Below are 12,207 nucleotides of genomic sequence, written 5' to 3' on the forward strand. Positions count from 1 at the left end.
GGTCTGACCCAGGGAGTCGTGTGGTAAGGGCTACCAGTCATGTCTCTATGGTCTGACCCAGGAGTCGTGTGGTCTGTCCCAGTGAGTCGTGTGGTAAGGGATACCAGTCATGTCTCTATGGTCTGACCCAGGGAGTCGTGTGGTCTGACCCAGGGAGTCGTGTGGTAAGGGCTACCAGTCATGTCTCTATGGTCTGACCCAGGGAGTCGTGTGGTAAGGGCTACAAGTCATGTCTCTATGGTCTCAGCCAGGGAGTCGTGTGGTAAGAGCTACCAGCTATGTCTCCATGGTCTGACCCAGTGAGTCATGTGGTAAGGGCTACCAGTCATGTCTCTATGGTCTGACCCAGGGAGTCGTGTGGTCTGACCCAGGGAGTCGTGTGGTAAGGGCTACCAGACATGTCTCTATGGTCTGACCCAGGGAGTCGTGTGGTAAGGGCTACCAGTCATGTCTCTATGGTCTGACCCAGGGAGTCGTGTGGTCTGACCCAGGGAATCGTGTGGTAAGGGCTACCAGTCATGTCTCTATGGTCTGACCCAGGGAGTCGCGTGGTAAGGGCTTCCAGTCATGTGTCTATGGTCTCACCAAGGGACCTGACCCAGGGAGTCGTGTGGTAAGGGCTACCAGCCATGTCTCTATGGTCTGACCCAGGGAGTCGTGTGGTCTGACCCAGGGAATCGTGTGGTAAGGGCTACCAGTCATGTCTCTATGGTCTGACCCTGGGAGTCGTGTGGTCTGACCCAGGAGTCGTGTGGTAAGGGCTACCAGTCATGTCTCTGTGGTCTGACCCAGGAGTCGTGTGGTCTGACCCAGGGAGTCGTGTGGTAAGGGCTACCAGCCATGTCTCTGTGGTCTGACCCAGGGAGTCGTGTGGTAAGGGCTACCAGTCATGTCTCTATGGTCTGACCCAGGGAGTCGTGTGGTAAGGGCTACCAGCCATGTCTCTATGGTCTGACCCAGGGAGTCATGTGGTCTGACCCAGGGAGTCGTGTGGTAAGGGCTACCAGCCATGTCTCTATGGTCTGACCCAGGAGTCATGTGGTCTGACCCAGGGAGTCGTGTGGTAAGGGCTACCAGCCATGTCTCTATGGTCTGACCCAGGAGTCATGTGGTCTGACCCAGGGAGTCGTGTGGTAAGGGCTACCAGTCATGTCTCTATGGTCTGACCCAGGGAGTCGTGTGGTCTGACCCAGGGAGTCGTGTGGTAAGGGCTACCAGTCATGTCTCTATGGTCTGACCCAGGAGTCGTGTGGTAAGGGCTACCAGTCATGTCTCTATGGTCTGACCCAGGGAGTCGGGTGGTAAGGGCTACCAGCCATGTCTCTATGGTCTGACCCAGGTAGTCGTGTGGTAAGGGCTACCAGTCATGTCTCTATGGTCTGACCCAGGGAGTCGTGTGGTCTGACCCAGGGAGTCGTGTGGTAAGGGCTACCAGTCATGTCTCTATGGTCTGACCCAGGGAGTCGTGTGGTAAGGGCTACCAGTCATGTCTCTATGGTCTGACCCAGGGACCCGTGGGTAGGGCTACCAGCCATGTCTCTATGGTCTGACCCAGGGAGTCGTGTGGTAAGGAACTACCAGTCATGTCTCTATGGTCTGACCCAGGGAGTCGTGTGGTCTGACCCAGGGAGTCGTGTGGTAAGGGCTACCAGTCATGTCTCTATGGTCTGACCCAGGGAGTCGTGTGGTCTGACCCAGGGAGTCGTGTGGTAAGGGCTACCCAGTCATGTCTCTATGGTCTGACCCAGAGAGTCGTGTGGTAAGGGCTACCAGTCATGTCTCTATGGTCTGACCCAGGGAGTCGTGTGGTCTGACCCAGGGAGTCGTGTGGTAAGGGCTACCAGTCATGTCTCTATGGTCTGACCCAGGGAGTCGTGTGGTCTGATCCCAGGGAGTCGTGTGGTAAGGGCTACCAGTCATGTCTCTATGGTCTGACCCAGGGAGTCGTGTGGTAAGGGCTACCAGTCATGTCTCTATGGTCTGACCCAGGGAGTCGTGTGGTCTGACCCAGGAGTCGTGTGAGTCATGTGGTAAGGGCTACCAGTCATGTCTCTATGGTCTGACCCAGGGAGTGGTCTGACCCAGGAGTCGTGTGGTAAGGGCTACCAGTCATGTCTCTATGGTCTGACCCAGGGAGTCTGTGGTCTGACCCAGGAGTCGTGGTAAGGGCTACCAGCCATGTCTCTGTGGTCTGACCCAGGGAGTCGTGTGGTAAGGGCTGTCATGTCCTATGGTCTGACCCAGGGAGTCGTGTGGTAAGGGCTACCAGCCATGTCTCTATGGTCTGACCCAGGGAGTCGTGTGGTCTGACCCAGGGAGTCGTGTGGTAAGGGCTACCAGCCATGTCTCTATGGTCTGACCCAGGGAGTCATGTGGTCTGACCCAGGAGTCGTGTGGTAAGGGCTACCAGCCATGTCTCTATGGTCTGACCCAGGGAGTCATGTGGTCTGACCCAGGGAGTCGTGTGGTAAGGGCTACCAGTCTTGTCTCTATGTTCTGACCCAGGGAGTCGTGTGGTCTGACCCAGGGAGTCGTGTGGTAAGGGCTACCAGTCATGTCTCTATGGTCTGAGGGAGTCGTGTGGTCTGACCCAGGGAGTCATGTGGTAAGGGCTACCAGTCATGTCTCTATGGTCTGACCCAGGGAGTCGTGTGGTAAGGGCTACCAGTCATGTCTCTATGGTCTAACCCAGGGAGTCGTGTGGTCTGACCCAGTGAGTCGTGTGGTAAGGGATACCATTCATGTCTCTATGGTCTAACCCAGGGAGTCGTGTGGTCTGACCCAGGGAGTCGTGTGGTAAGGGCTACCAGTCATGTCTCTATGGTCTGACCCAGGGAGTCGTGTGGTAAGGGCTACCAGTCATGTCTCTATGGTCTGACCCAGGGAGTCGTGTGGTCTGACCCAGGGAGTCGTGTGGTAAGGGCTACCAGTCATGTCTCTATGGTCTGACCCAGGGAGTCGTGTGGTAAGGGCTACCAGTCATGTCTCTATGGTCTGACCCAGGGAGTCATGTGGTCTGACCCAGGGAGTCGTGTGGTAAGGGCTACCAGCCATGTCTCTATGGTCTGACCCAGGGAGTCATGTGGTCTGACCCAGGGAGTCGTGTGGTAAGGGCTACCAGTCATGTCTCTATGGTCTGACCCAGGGAGTCGTGTGGTCTGACCCAGGGAGTCATGTGGTAAGGGCTACCAGTCATGTCTCTATGGTCTGACCCAGGGAGTCGTGTGGTAAGGGCTACCAGTCATGTCTCTATGGTCTGACCCAGGGAGTCGTGTGGTCTGACCCAGGAGTCGTGTGGTAAGGGCTACCAGTCATGTCTCTATGGTCTGACCCAGGGAGTCGTGTGGTCTGACCCAGGGAGTCGTGTGGTAAGGGCTACCAGTCATGTCTCTATGGTCTGACCCAGGGAGTCGTGTGTCTCATGTCTCTATGGTCTCAGTCGTGTGGTAAGAGCTACCAGCTCATGTCTCTATGGTCTGACCCAGTGAGTCATGTGGTAAGGGCTACCAGTCATGTCTCTATGGTCTGACCCAGGGAGTCGTGTGGTAAGGGCTACCAGTCATGTCTCTATGGTCTGACCCAGGGAGTTGGGTGGTAAGGGATACCAGTCATGTCTCTATGGTCTGACCCAGGGAGTCGTGTGGTCTGACCCAGGGAGTCGTGTGGTAAGGGCTACCAGTCATGTCTCTATGGTCTGACCCAGGGAGTCGCGTGGTAGGGCTTCCAGGGATGTGTCTAAGGGCTACAGTCATGTCTCTATGGTCTGACCCAGGGAGTCGTGTGGTAAGGGCTACCAGCCATGTCTCTATGGTCTGACCCAGGGAGTCGTGTGGTCTGACCCAGGGAGTCGTGTGGTAAGGGCTACCAGCCATGTCTCTATGGTCTGACCCAGGGAGTCGTGTGGTAAGGGCTACCAGTCATGTCTCTATGGTCTGACCCAGGGAGTCGTGTGGTAAGGGCTACCAGCCATGTCTCTATGGTCTGACCCAGGGAGTCGTGTGGTAAGGGCTACCAGTCATGTCTCTATGGTCTGACCCAGGGAGTCGTGTGGTAAGGGCTACCAGCCATGTCTCTATGGTCTGACCCAGGGAGTCATGTGGTCTGACCCAGGGAGTCGTGTGGTAAGGGCTACCAGCCATGTCTCTATGGTCTGACCCAGGGAGTCATGTGGTCTGACCCAGGGAGTCGTGTGGTAAGGGCTACCAGCCATGTCTCTATGGTCTGACCCAGGGAGTCATGTGGTCTGACCCAGGGAGTCGTGTGGTAAGGGCTACCAGTCATGTCTCTATGGTCTGACCCAGGGAGTCGTGTGGTCTGACCCAGGGAGTCGTGTGGTAAGGGCTACCAGTCATGTCTCTATGGTCTGACCCAGAGAGTCGTGTGGTAAGGGCTACCAGTCATGTCTCTATGGTCTGACCCAGGGAGTTGGGTGGTAAGGGCTACCAGCCATGTCTCTATGGTCTGACCCAGGTAGTCGTGTGGTAAGGAATACCAGTCATGTCTCTATGGTCTAACCCAGGGAGTCGTGTGGTCTGACCCAGGGAGTCGTGTGGTAAGGGCTACCAGTCATGTCTCTATGGTCTGACCCAGGGAGTCGTGTGGTAAGGGCTACCAGTCATGTCTCTATGGTCTGACCCAGGGAGTCGTGTGGTAAGGGCTACCAGCCATGTCTCTATGGTCTGACCCAGGTAGTCGTGTGGTAAGGAACACCAGTCATGTCTCTATGGTCTGACCCAGGGAGTCGTGTGGTCTGACCCAGGGAGTCGTGTGGTAAGGGCTACCAGTCATGTCTCTATGGTCTAACCCAGGGAGTCGTGTGGTCTGACCCAGGGAGTCGTGTGGTAAGGGCAACCAGTCATGTCTCTATGGTCTGACCCAGAGAGTCGTGTGGTAAGGGCTACCAGTCATGTCTCTATGGTCTAACCCAGGGAGTCGTGTGGTCTGACCCAGGGAGTCGTGTGGTAAGGGATACCAGTCATGTCTCTATGGTCTAACCCAGGGAGTCGTGTGGTCTGATCCAGGGAGTCGTGTGGTAAGGGCTACCAGTCATGTCTCTATGGTCTGACCCAGGGAGTCGTGTGGTAAGGGCTACCAGTCATGTCTCTATGGTCTCACCCAGGGAGTCGTGTGGTAAGAGCTACCAGCTATGTCTCCATGGTCTGACCCAGTGAGTCATGTGGTAAGGGCTACCAGTCATGTCTCTATGGTCTGACCCAGGGAGTCGTGTGGTCTGACCCAGGGAGTCGTGTGGTAAGGGCTTCCAGTCATGTCTCTGTGGTCTGACCCAGGGAGTCGTGTGGTCTGACCCAGGGAGTCGTGTGGTAAGGGCTACCAGCCATGTCTCTGTGGTCTGACCCAGGGAGTCGTGTGGTAAGGGCTACCAGTCATGTCTCTATGGTCTGACCCAGGGAGTCGTGTGGTAAGGGCTACCAGCCATGTCTCTATGGTCTGACCCAGGGAGTCGTGTGGTCTGACCCAGGGAGTCGTGTGGTAAGGGATACCAGCCATGTCTCTATGGTCTGACCCAGGGAGTCATGTGGTCTGACCCAGGGAGTCATGTGGTAAGGGCTACCAGCCATGTCTCTATGGTCTGACCCAGGGAGTCATGTGGTCTGACCCAGGAGTCGTGTGGTAAGGGCTACCAGTCTTGTCTCTATGGTCTGACCCAGGGAGTCGTGTGGTCTGACCCAGGGAGTCGTGTGGTAAGGGCTACCAGTCATGTCTCTATGGTCTGGGACCCCCAGGGAGTCATGTGGTAAGGGCTACCAGTCATGTCTCTATGGTCTGACCCAGGGAGTCGTGTGGTAAGGGCTACCAGTCATGTCTCTATGGTCTAACCCAGGGAGTCGTGTGGTCTGACCCAGTGAGTCGTGTGGTAAGGGCTACCAGTCATGTCTCTATGGTCTGAACCCAGGGAGTCGTGTGGTCTGACCCAGGGAGTCGTGTGGTAAGGGCTACCAGTCATGTCTCTATGGTCTGACCCAGGGAGTCGTGTGGTAAGGGCTACCAGTCATGTCTCTATGGTCTGACCCAGGGAGTCGTGTGGTCTGACCCAGGGAGTCGTGTGGTAAGGGCTACCAGACATGTCTCTATGGTCTGACCCAGGGAGTTGGGTGGTAAGGGATACCAGTCATGTCTCTATGGTCTGACCCAGGGAGTCATGTGGTCTGACCCAGGGAGTCGTGTGGTAAGGGCTACCAGCCATGTCTCTATGGTCTGACCCAGGGAGTCATGTGGTCTGACCCAGGGAGTCGTGTGGTAAGGGCTACCAGTCATGTCTCTATGGTCTAACCCAGGGAGTCGTGTGGTCTGACCCAGGGAGTCATGTGGTACTACCAGTCATGTCTCTATGGTCTGACCCAGGGAGTCGTGTGGTAAGGGCTACCAGTCATGTCTCTATGGTCTGACCCAGGGAGTCGTGTGGTCTGACCCAGGGAGTCGTGTGGTAAGGGATACCAGTCATGTCTCTATGGTCTAACCCAGGGAGTCGTGTGGTCTGACCCAGGGAGTCGTGTGGTAAGGGCTACCAGTCATGTCTCTATGGTCTGACCCAGGGAGTCGTGTGGTAAGGGCTACAAGTCATGTCTCTATGGTCTCAGCCAGGGAGTCGTGTGGTAAGAGCTACCAGCTATGTCTCCAAGGTCTGACCAAGTGAGTCATGTGGTAAGGGCTACCAGTCATGTCTCTATGGTCTGACCCAGGGAGTATGGTCTGACCCAGGGAGTCGTGTGGTAAGGGCTACCAGACATGTCTCTATGGTCTGACCCAGGGAGTTGGGTGGTAAGGGATACCAGTCATGTCTCTATGGTCTGACCCAGGGAGTCGTGTGGTCTGACCCAGGGAGTCGTGTGGTAAGGGCTACCAGTCATGTCTCTATGGTCTGACCCAGGGAGTCGCGTGGTAAGGGCTTCCAGTCATGTGTCTATGGTCTCACCAAGGGAGTCGTGTGGTCTGACCCAGGGAGTCGTGTGGTAAGGGCTACCAGCCATGTCTCTATGGTCTGACGCAGGGAGTCGTGTGGTCTGACCCAGGGAGTCGTGTGGTAAGGGCTACCAGTCATGTCTCTGTGGTCTGACCCAGGGAGTCGTGTGGTCTGACCCAGGGAGTCGTGTGGTAAGGGCTTCCAGTCATGTCTCTATGGTCTGACCCAGGGAGTCGTGTGGTCTGACCCAGGGAGTCGTGTGGTCTGACCCAGGGAGTCGTGTGGTAAGGGCTACCAGTCATGTCTCTATGGTCTGACCCAGGGAGTCGTGTGGTAAGGGCTACCAGCCATGTCTCTATGGTCTGACCCAGGGAGTCGTGTGGTCTGACCCAGGGAGTCGTGTGGTAAGGGATACCAGCCATGTCTCTATGGTCTGACCCAGGGAGTCATGTGGTCTGACCCAGGGAGTCGTGTGGTAAGGGCTACCAGCCATGTCTCTATGGTCTGACCCAGGGAGTCATGTGGTCTGACCCAGGGAGTCGTGTGGTAAGGGCTACCAGTCTTGTCTCTATGTTCTGACCCAGGGAGTCGTGTGGTCTGACCCAGGGAGTCGTGTGGTAAGGGCTACCAGTCATGTCTCTATGGTCTGACCCAGAGAGTCGTGTGGTAAGGGCTACCAGTCATGTCTCTATGGTCTGACCCAGGGAGTTGGGTGGTAAGGGCTACCAGCCATGTCTCTATGGTCTGACCCAGGTAGTCGTGTGGTAAGGAATACCAGTCATGTCTCTATGGTCTAACCCAGGGAGTCGTGTGGTCTGACCCAGGGAGTCGTGTGGTAAGGGCTACCAGTCATGTCTCTATGGTCTGACCCAGGGAGTCGTGTGGTAAGGGCTACCAGTCATGTCTCTATGGTCTGACCCAGGGAGTCGTGTGGTAAGGGCTACCAGCCATGTCTCTATGGTCTGACCCAGGTAGTCGTGTGGTAAGGAACACCAGTCATGTCTCTATGGTCTGACCCAGGGAGTCGTGTGGTCTGACCCAGGGAGTCGTGTGGTAAGGGCTACCAGTCATGTCTCTATGGTCTAACCCAGGGAGTCGTGTGGTCTGACCCAGGGAGTCGTGTGGTAAGGGCAACCAGTCATGTCTCTATGGTCTGACCCAGAGAGTCGTGTGGTAAGGGCTACCAGTCATGTCTCTATGGTCTAACCCAGGGAGTCGTGTGGTCTGACCCAGGGAGTCGTGTGGTAAGGGATACCAGTCATGTCTCTATGGTCTAACCCAGGGAGTCTCTGTGGTCTGACCCAGGGCGTCGTGTGGTAAGGGCTACCAGTCATGTCTCTATGGTCTGACCCAGGGAGTCGTGTGGTAAGGGCTACCAGTCATGTCTCTATGGTCTCACCCAGGGAGTCGTGTGGTAAGAGCTACCAGCTATGTCTCCATGGTCTGACCCAGTGAGTCATGTGGTAAGGGCTACCAGTCATGTCTCTATGGTCTGACCCAGGGAGTCGTGTGGTCTGACCCAGGGAGTCGTGTGGTAAGGGCTACCAGACATGTCTCTATGGTCTGACCCAGGGAGTTGGGTGGTAAGGGATACCAGTCATGTCTCTATGGTCTGACCCAGGGAGTCGTGTGGTCTGACCCAGGGAGTCGTGTGGTAAGGGCTACCAGTCATGTCTCTATGGTCTGACCCAGGGAGTCGCGTGGTAAGGGCTTCCAGTCATGTGTCTATGGTCTGACCCAGGGAGTCGTGTGGTCTGACCCAGGGAGTCGTAAGGGCTACCAGCCATGTCTCTATGGTCTCTCGTGGTCTGACCCAGGGAATCGTGTGGTAAGGGCTACCAGTCATGTCTCTGTGGTCTGACCCAGGGAGTCGGTCTGACCCAGGGAGTCGTGTGGTAAGGGCTACCAGCCATGTCTCTATGGTCTGACCCAGGGTGTCGTGTGGTCTGACACAGGGAGTCGTGTGGTAAGGGCTACCAGTCATGTCTCTATGGTCTGACACTGGGAGTCGTGTGGTCTGACCCAGGGAGTCGTGTGGTAAGGGCTACCAGTCATGTCTCTATGGTCTGACCCAGGGAGTCGTGTGGTCTGACCCAGGAGTCGTGTGGTAAGGGCTACCAGTCATGTCTCTATGGTCTGACCCAGGGAGTCGTGTGGTAAGGGCTACCAGTCATGTCTCTATGGTCTAACCCAGGGAGTCGTGTGGTAAGGGCTACCAGTCATGTCTCTATGGTCTGACCCAGGGAGTCGTGTGGTAAGGGCTTCCAGCCATGTCTCTATGGTCTGACCCAGGTAGTCGTGTGGTAAGGGCTACCAGTCATGTCTCTATGGTCTGACCCAGGGAGTCCCAGGGAGTCGTGTGGTAAGGGCTACCAGTCATGTCTCTATGGTCTGACCCAGGGAGTCGTGTGGTCTGACCCAGGGAGTCATGTGGTAAGGGCTACCAGTCATGTCTCTATGGTCTGACCCAGGGAGTCGTGTGGTAAGGGCTACCAGTCATGTCTCTATGGTCTAACCCAGGGAGTCGTGTGGTCTGACCCAGGGAGTCGTGTGGTAAGGGCTACCAGTCATGTCTCTATGGTCTGACCCAGGAGTCGTGTGGTCTGACCCAGGGAGTCGTGTGGTAAGGGCTACCAGTCATGTCTCTATGGTCTGACCCAGGGAGTCGTGTGGTCTGACCCAGGGAGTCGTGTGGTAAGGGCTACCAGTCATGTCTCTATGGTCTGACCCAGAGAGTCGTGTGGTAAGGGCTACCAGCCATGTCTCTGTGGTCTGACCCAGGGAGTCGTGTGGTAAGGGCTACCAGTCATGTCTCTATGGTCTGACCCAGGAGTCGTGTGGTAAGGGCTACCAGCCATGTCTCTATGGTCTGACCCAGGGAGTCGTGTGGTCTGACCCAGGGAGTCGTGTAAAGGGATACCAGCCATGTCTCTATGGTCTGACCCAGGGAGTCATGGGTCTGACCCAGGGAGTCGTGTGGTAAGGGCTACCAGCCATGTCTCTATGGTCTGACCCAGGGAGTCATGTGGTCTGACCCAGGGAGTCGTGTGGTAAGGGCTACCAGTCTTGTCTCTATGTTCTGACCCAGGGAGTCGTGTGGTCTGACCCAGGGAGTCGTGTGGTAAGGGCTACCAGTCATGTCTCTATGGTCTAACCCAGGGAGTCGTGTGGTCTGACCCAGGGAGTCGTGTGGTAAGGGCTACCAGTCATGTCTCTATGGTCTGACCCAGAGAGTCGTGTGGTAAGGGCTACCAGTCATGTCTCTATGGTCTAACCCAGGGAGTCGTGTGGTCTGACCCAGGGAGTCGTGTGGTAAGGGCTACCAGTCATGTCTCTATGGTCTAACCCAGGGAGTCGTGTGGTCTGACCCAGGGAGTCGTGTGGTAAGGGCTACCAGTCATGTCTCTATGGTCTGACCCAGGGAGTCGTGTGGTAAGGGCTACCAGTCATGTCTCTATGGTCTCACCCAGGGAGTCGTGTGGTAAGAGCTACCAGCTATGTCTCCATGGTCTGACCCAGTGAGTCATGTGGTAAGGGCTACCAGTCATGTCTCTATGGTCTGACCCAGGGAGTCGTGTGGTCTGACCCAGGGAGTCGTGTGGTAAGGGCTACCAGACATGTCTCTATGGTCTGACCCAGGGAGTTGGGTGGTAAGGGATACCAGTCATGTCTCTATGGTCTGACCCAGGGAGTCGTGTGGTCTGACCCAGGGAGTCGTGTGGTAAGGGCTACCAGTCATGTCTCTATGGTCTGACCCAGGGAGTCGTGTGGTAAGGGCTTCCAGTCATGTGTCTATGGTCTGACCCAGGGAGTCGTGTGGTCTGACCCAGGGAGTCGTGTGGTAAGGGCTACCAGCCATGTCTCTATGGTCTGACGCAGGTAGTCGTGTGGTCTGACCCAGGGAATCGTGTGGTAAGGGCTACCAGTCATGTCTCTGTGGTCTGACCCAGGGAGTCGTGTGGTCTGACCCAGGGAGTCGTGTGGTCTGACCCAGGGAGTCGTGTGGTAAGGGCTACCAGCCATGTCTCTATGTTCTGACCCAGGGTGTCGTGTGGTCTGACACAGGGAGTCGTGTGGTAAGGGCTACCAGTCATGTCTCTGTGGTCTGACACTGGGAGTCGTGTGGTCTGACCCAGGGAGTCGTGTGGTAAGGGCTTCCAGTCATGCCTCTGTGGTCTGACCCAGGGAGTCGTGTGGTCTGACCCAGGGAGTCGTGTGGTAAGGGCTACCAGTCATGTCTCTGTGGTCTGACCCAGGGAGTCGTGTGGTAAGGGCTACCAGTCATGTCTCTATGGTCTAACCCAGGGAGTCGTGTGGTAAGGGCTACCAGTCATGTCTCTATGGTCTGACCCAGGTAGTCGTGTGGTAAGGAATACCAGTCATGTCTCTATGGTCTGACCCAGGGAGTCGTGTGGTCTGACCCAGGGAGTCGTGTGGTAAGGGCTACCAGTCATGTCTCTATGGTCTAACCCAGGGAGTCGTGTGGTCTGACCCAGGGAGTCATGTGGTAAGGGCTACCAGTCATGTCTCTATGGTCTGACCCAGGGAGTCGTGTGGTAAGGGCTACCAGTCATGTCTCTATGGTCTAACCCAGGGAGTCGTGTGGTCTGACCCAGGGAGTCGTGTGGTAAGGGATAACAGTCATGTCTCTATGGTCTAACCCAGGGAGTCGTGTGGTCTGACCCAGGGAGTCGTGTGGTAAGGGCTACCAGTCATGTCTCTGTGGTCTGACACTGGGAGTCGTGTGGTCTGACCCAGGGAGTCGTGTGGTAAGGGCTACCAGTCATGTCTCTATGGTCTGACCCAGAGAGTCGTGTGGTAAGGGCTACCAGCCATGTCTCTGTGGTCTGACCCAGGGAGTCGTGTGGTAAGGGCTACCAGTCATGTCTCTATGGTCTGACCCAGGGAGTCGTGTGGTAAGGGCTACCAGCCATGTCTCTATGGTCTGACCCAGGGAGTCGTGTGGTCTGACCCAGGGAGTCGTGTGGTAAGGGATACCAGCCATGTCTCTATGGTCTGACCCAGGGAGTCATGTGGTCTGACCCAGGGAGTCGTGTGGTAAGGGCTACCAGCCATGTCTCTATGGTCTGACCCAGGGAGTCATGTGGTCTGACCCAGGGAGTCGTGTGGTAAGGGCTACCAGTCTTGTCTCTATGTTCTGACCCAGGGAGTCGTGGTCTGACCCAGGGAGTCGTGTGGTAAGGGCTACCAGTCATGTCTCTATGGTCTGACCCAGAGAGTCGTGTGGTAAGGGCTACCAGTCATGTCTCTATGGTCTGACCCAG

The sequence above is a fragment of the Oncorhynchus masou genome, unplaced genomic scaffold, assembly GCF_036934945.1.
Source record: "Oncorhynchus masou masou isolate Uvic2021 unplaced genomic scaffold, UVic_Omas_1.1 unplaced_scaffold_1284, whole genome shotgun sequence".
NCBI lineage: Eukaryota > Metazoa > Chordata > Actinopteri > Salmoniformes > Salmonidae > Oncorhynchus > Oncorhynchus masou.